This window comes from Sparus aurata, chromosome 13, assembly GCF_900880675.1.
Source record: "Sparus aurata chromosome 13, fSpaAur1.1, whole genome shotgun sequence".
Classification (NCBI taxonomy): domain Eukaryota; kingdom Metazoa; phylum Chordata; class Actinopteri; order Spariformes; family Sparidae; genus Sparus; species Sparus aurata.
Window position 1 is genome coordinate 32642034 of NC_044199.1, and position 6696 is coordinate 32648729.

At 43.4% G+C, this 6696-nt stretch overlaps 1 long non-coding RNA gene across 1 annotated transcript; it reads right to left on the reverse strand.

Annotated features, from left to right (window-relative positions):
* Positions 1 to 5479: 5479 nt before the first annotated feature.
* On the reverse strand, positions 5480 to 6224 carry LOC115594735 (uncharacterized). The gene is made up of 3 exons (XR_003986545.1): positions 6004 to 6224; positions 5676 to 5867; positions 5480 to 5557 (listed from the first exon to the last, which is right to left on the reverse strand). It is a non-coding gene; the product is annotated as an uncharacterized LOC115594735 (long non-coding RNA).
* Between the last annotated feature and the right edge of the window lie 472 nt (positions 6225 to 6696).

Genomic DNA, 6696 nt, shown 5'->3' on the forward strand with positions numbered 1-6696 from the left:
CTTACCTCAAATTAGTAACCGTACACTCTAAAGCCACCATATAAGAACAATGTCATTCATAAATCTTCTAAGATTTTTCATTTAGGCCTCCTGGTGTTATTGTAGATAATTTCTCAATTATATATGCTACCGTCGTTTGCGCGCTGATTCATGCTCCACAAGGGGTTACTCTCCAGGCCGATTTACTAAAAGTTTTGGATGCCTTGTGATGTAAAATGGGCATACAACGTTGTCTTCACACTAGCATTACGGATCTGATTCAGATGTTCCTAAATGTGTCTCTTTAAACTTCTACCTGTTTCACCTATTTATAATAGCTTACAGTGTTGGCATTGTATTGCATAAATCACGTTACTTGTCTGTAAGATCTGTTTAATCGGGTGACCCGCCCCTGAACCTGCACTAAAAAGAGTGTGATTCAACAGCCACGGATCTTCCCTTGCCCTCTTCTTATCCAAAGATGTACGTACCAACATGTCCTTTAAGTTTTTATTCCTCCTATAAGCTGTAATCATTCTGAAAAAATTTAAAGGTAAACAAGATTCCTGTGCCTGTTTAAAATTCGCTCTGAGCTTAATGTTAAATCCTCCTAGACGGTGTGAAAAAGTCTCCACAAATGGGATCAGAGGGAGACTCTCCCCCTCCCTCTTATACTCCTTTTGATCTATAAAGATTGAATTTTCGTCGGCTTTGATTTTACAAAGGAAACGTTTGGAGTAGCCCCTTTGTGTTAGAGCCGCAAACAGGGTTCTTGTTGCCTCCTCCACGTCGTCGGGAAAGGTGCAGATTCTATGGAACCGAATTAATTGGGATTTAATCAGCCCGCGGTAAGTGTGCTGAGGGTGATAGCTGCTGTTGTGTAAAGTGCTTGCCTATCAGTGGCTGTAAAGTAAACCTTAGTGGCAATATTTTTGCTACCGGTAGCACTTACAAATTTTCGGCAGCAGATAAAACATACGATGGCGTGGGTTTTCGGGACCGTACAGGTAAGAGAGCTGTTTAAAATTAATATAATCTTTAACATATAAAGTATTAACTATGGACTGTATTTTCTGGTGTGTTTCGGGTTGTAGAATCTGTGCCAGCGGGATGTAATACTTCCGGTCGTCCAGCTGTCTATTTGCCTCAATGAGGTAACTAGTGCGATCCTGGAGGACAATCTGGCCGCCCTTATCTGCCGGCTTAATAACGATGTTATCCAGCTTCATTAAAGTTGTTAAAGCTCTGCGTTGTTCTTTTGTGATATTACTTGCTGGTTGATGCTCTTTTTTTACGAGGTAATTTCAATGACTTGAATGCTGCCAGATCCTGTCTAATTAAATCATTAATAACTGTGGAGACAATATTATTGTCCAGTTCCCACGTTGATGGGTTGATAAACAGTAAATGTAAATAATCTAAAATTATGAGGAAAATGATCAAGAATCTTTATTCTTCTATGATAGTCATGTAAATCCTTTCTTAGCTCTAACTTATGAAAAGAGGTGGGTGTCGGGATAAATGTAAGTCCTCTCTCTAAAACTTCACTTTCTGCTTTACTAAGTTGATATGACGCACATAGATTCATAATATTGGATGAGAGGGGATAGGGAATTTCCTTATTCCCCTCTATGAGTTTAACTGATCTGTCCAAGCCTCCAAGATCATCTGAGCTGTACCAGCGGTCCAATGGACATTATCCTGAGTCACCTGAAAATAAAGTTTATTAATATCATTCAGAAAATCATACTTTTTAATGATGATGTTTTTAATAGCATCTAAGAGATGTTTTTGATCTGCATCTAGTTTGTCCGAATAGTTGATTACTGGGACGCGGATTTTGGCATTAGGAAAGGTCTGTTTTGCCATGCTAACCAACAAGCCGAACTGTTTTTCTGTGGTCGCTGGAAGAAGACGCTTCAGACCGTTGTTGAGACCGACCGACAGGATCACTTCACGCACCTCCTTAACAGGTTTGAGTTTCTTTAAGATTTCATGTAAATGGTGACAGGTCTCTCCTGGAAAGCTATCCACCTGAATGTCTTCACTCTCAAAACCGGGAATGTGGGCTAGATTTCAATCACCCACGACAACGACAGATTTAATTACTTCTAAATTCCACTCTTAATTGGGATGTCTCCTGGGCTCACTCCTAGAGGCTGCAGGTTGATGAGAGAGGACCGATGACTGCATGGCACCCTCAGAGTTTACTGGTAAGTCAACAGAGATGTTAGTGTCAGTTCTGTTAGTAACCTTCCTCATCGGGTGCACAGTCATATTCAACTCGGTTACTTTCTTCCTCACATCAGTCTGCATTTTGTTACCTCGTGTGCCAAGAAATGCCCCATGTTGTTCAGAGGGGATTTCCTGTGAATCAGGGAGAGATGAGATGGTGTCCGCAATTATTGTCACTACATTATTTAAGCAGAGAGCATTATTACTTATTACGGTATCGTTACCCATTGATTCTCGCTTGCTTTCTGCGTTAGGTTGTTCATATGCAGAAATCTGTGATAAACTCAAATCAGGTTGCGCATTTTCTACCATATTTAAAGTAGAAGCCTCAGTAGGCCCGGGAAATAGCAGTTGCTGGTCACGTGTCTAGTCATTAACCTCAGAGGTGATAGATGGGGAGATCTTAGATTCGCCATTTTGGACTATTTCCTCTCTCTGTGGAGTCGGGTAATTTTGTCTGGCTGGACTAGGAATGGTCTCCTCTGTTATCGGTGTGATAACGTCAGGAGGCCTCCGCTGGCTGTCTTTTACGAGATTTGTCGATGGACTCTGGGGACATGACACAGGTAAGACATTAACAGCTATATTATTATAAGTCGGAGTAATTGGCCGGTTGGCAGCTTGAGATGGAATTATTGAGCATGTGTCTAAAGGTGCGATCGTGCTCCAGTCCAGCAAGAGTGGGGACCGAAGGGGGTCCGGCTCGTCCACTGAGTGGAGAATTTGGCCCAAATCAGGCGTCGAGGTCGGATGAAAGAGCACCTGGGCTGCTGCCATATTGCCGCCATCCGTCTGCTGCATGGTGTTGGATGTGTTGTTAGAATGCGAACCTGAGGTAGTTACACGTCTATTTCTAGACAGTCTAGATTTTCTCTGCAGTTTAGACTGAGGTGTAATCACAGCTGTTACTGTAACTTGTTTAGGTGGATGAGACGGTACTCTGTCAGATGTCGCGGTGGTGACATTGAGGCTCTCCCCTGGGACGGAACAAAACACTCTCAGCATAGTTTGGGCCGGGGCTGGTAGTTCAGGGAAATCAAAGTCTTGTAATACAAGAGATGGTCTGTTTAAGGCTTCACTGTTCTAAGGTAGCATAATCATTGAGCGTAAAGTATCAATGGAAGATTTTGTCAGTTTTCGTCCATATCTGGAGTGTGCCCAATTCAGTGCTTTATTGTATGCTTCCAACTGAAACTCAGGCAGATGTAATAGATTTGAGGAGATGACATCATCATAATGTTCCCTCAAAATCAGAAAGTTGTTTTTTACCCATTCTGCAGTATTCAGCTCTACTTTGGCTAATGTAGCCTGATGAGGAGAAGCTGGTTTAATGAAAGTGGACATTTTTCTGACATTCCCCTGGGAAAGATGTTCATCTCCAGTGAGCTGCTGATTATCTCTGAGTGATGAATCGCTTGTAACAGTTTAAAGTAAGTTTTGGTTAACTCTGGTTTTGGTTGTATGTGTGTTGAGGCTACCTGCTGTGGCTCCGGACCTGAAGCATTTCTGCTAGGAGGAGGGGGGGGGGGGAAGAGTCTCCCACCTACACCATTGTCTTGGGGAATCGTGCCCTGAAATTGGCTGGAGAGAGGTCAACTCTGGCCTTTGCCATACTGGTCAGTGCTAATTCTAATCTACTAACTTAGAAGAGAAAGAGAACAAAAGAGAGAAAAAAAAGGGAGTGTGGTTTTCCACCCATCAATAGAAAATCATCACATACCTAAAGAAACCAAACAAAACAGCATTAATAGTAGAAATGTAAATTAAAATAATAGGAAAAGATAAATTAAAAAATACAAAAATTAGATCTGTGTAGTAAAGAAGAATTGAAAGGGGATCTAAAAAGGGGAGTAATGGGGGAGGGAAAGCTCGGGGGAAGATTGAGTATTGCCCTACTAGATAACTCAACCTATTTGGCAAAGATAATCTAAAAAAAAAAACGGAATTTTAATAAATGTTGAAAAAATCTCAGTGAGACAATATCACTTATCAAATCAAATCAAATCAACCTTTATTTATATGGCGCTTTTCATACAGAAAGTATCACAAAGTGCCTTACAGCAGAAAAAGAGAAACAGCAAATAAAATCAGGAGAAGAAGCTTAAAAGAACCCAACCCTCCCACCCCCATAGTCATGCACAGAGACACACACAAATATATACACACTCATACACACACTCACACCTACACACACAGCCACGCAGACACACAGACACACACACTCACACCTACACAAACGCTAGCTGTCACTACAGAGACATGGCTGGGCAGCGAGATCTGAGGCACAGAGGAAGCTTTAGGAAGCTACCTTTGGGGGGCCAACCACACTGGGAGAGATCCCAGTCCAAGGTCGCAGGGAGCCCCACCACAGAGACCACCCCAACCCGGGCAGACAGGAGGCCCCGCACCAAAGTGCAGAGCCCTCTAGTCGCCCAGGCCGGAACCGTCCACGGGACAGCACCCCCCGCGGCCAGACCAGAGACAACTCCCAATCTGGCAGGCCCCCCTGAGGAAACACTGGAGATTAAAAACTGATAGTCTAAAACAGTAAAGGGTTAAAATATTTAGAATGATCAAATATCCCATAAAAATAAAAAAATCATTATTTTCTTAAAGAGAGTAGAGCTAAAATTGCTCCTAAAAGATTAAAAACTCTCCACTGAAGCTCTAAAAGCAGAGCAGATTACCAAATGAGAAACTGTCGGCCGTACTGGTCGGCAAATTTGGGCACGCTTTCGCCTATTCTGGCAACTGTGTTGTGGAGGAGAGGGGGAGAAGGAAAAACAGAGACAGAAAAATGTATTGTCATCTCCCAGCTTATGTTCAGTGGTTGCAATATGCCTTGTCAGACGTGAAGAACAAACCAACTAACTACTAACTAACTAATACTAGCACTAATAATTACCACTTAACAAGTTACATAAGCAACCTGCTAGTTCTGGTTGCTTAATGAGTGAAATTGCCTAAGCCCTGTTTAAGAAATGAGAAGTACACTCACTTCACCCAGAGATGTTCCAAATCCGCCCTGGGATTGGCCACGGGATTTCCTCTGGTGTCCAGAAAAAAAAGCCCCTTGCCAGCTGCAGCTCTCCCCAGCCTCCTGAGGAGTGTCGGCCTGATGGCGGTGTGGTAGGCAGCGAACCACTGTGGGTGGGAAACAAAATGTCAAGATGTTTTTTTCAAGTCAGTTGTCGGTGGAAATGGTTTCTTCACTTGAATGTAAAACACAGACAAAAAAACACTCAACTCACCCTATACCCATCTAAGCTTTCTCTGAGCTGTCTGAGAAGCTGATGGTTGTCCCGACACCAGCGGTCACCTCCCTGTCAGTCCAGTCAGTGAGCTGTGATGGGGCATTACTTTTGTAGGTAATGATACAAACAACTTCAAGTGCAAGAGACTCAAAGTTTCAAGGAAACAGAAACTGTCTGGATGGAAAATTGGAATAAGTGTACGCTTACTTTAAATTCCAGCACCGTCTTCTTAGCGATGCCGTGCGACTTCATGAGGGTGTCCATCAGCACATACTGGAAAAACGCCATGTGGTCAAAGGACATCTGCTCTCCTGCTCGAGCCTTTGGCAGGCTGCCTGCATCCAATACCGTCCCTTCTCCAGCATATGCTCATGGTGGGACTTCCTGTTTTCCTGAGACCTGACATGCATCACAGATTCACAACGGTAATGTATATTTGAGACATTGAAAAAAACAAAAAAAGAATGCACGGCCTTCTCCAATTGTAGTCAGGTGAAGTGTGTAGTCACAAGCACATATGCGTGTTATTACTTACATCTTTCACAGTCAAAGTGTATGCTGACCGGCCTTATCCGCGGAAGGGTTAGGATTGGGGAACTGAGCCTGCGCCCCGAAAGACACAGGAGGTGCACGGTCCTCCCCCGATGAATCCACTCTCCCCCGATTCCTGACTGTGTTTGAGGTTACGGGCTGTGTTACAGACTTCTTCACGCCTAGCACACTGTGAAAACAATGTAACTGGTGTTGTATGGCTGACAGAGGTCTGTATCTCTGGTAAGTCAGAGCAGGAATGAGTAACTCTCCTCCCGCCTCCTTTTATCACCTCCCCTCAGGTCTGTCTCCGTATTTTGGCTGTGTTTGGCCCTCCCCGTGTCTACGTATTTTCAAGTGCTGGATGTTTGTTAGTTTGACCATGAAATGAGTATAATGTTTGTGTTCTTTAATTCTTCCAATTTTCTAAAGTTATTATGAATTGTTTTTAGCCCTGTAAAACGTACGTATTCAATTAATGTTTTTAAATCATGTAAGAGGTGCTTAAATTGATGTATTTTAAGAAATCATGTCATCAATTTGATGTTTTTAAATCATTGTTGTGCAAGGGCGGACTGGCGTACGGGGACACCGGGGATTTCCCCGGTGGGCCGGTGGGCTGGGGCGGGCTGGCCATTGGGAGTTTCGGGAGTATTCCCGAACTGCCGGTCTCTTCCAGGCCGAACCAGCCGGTGGT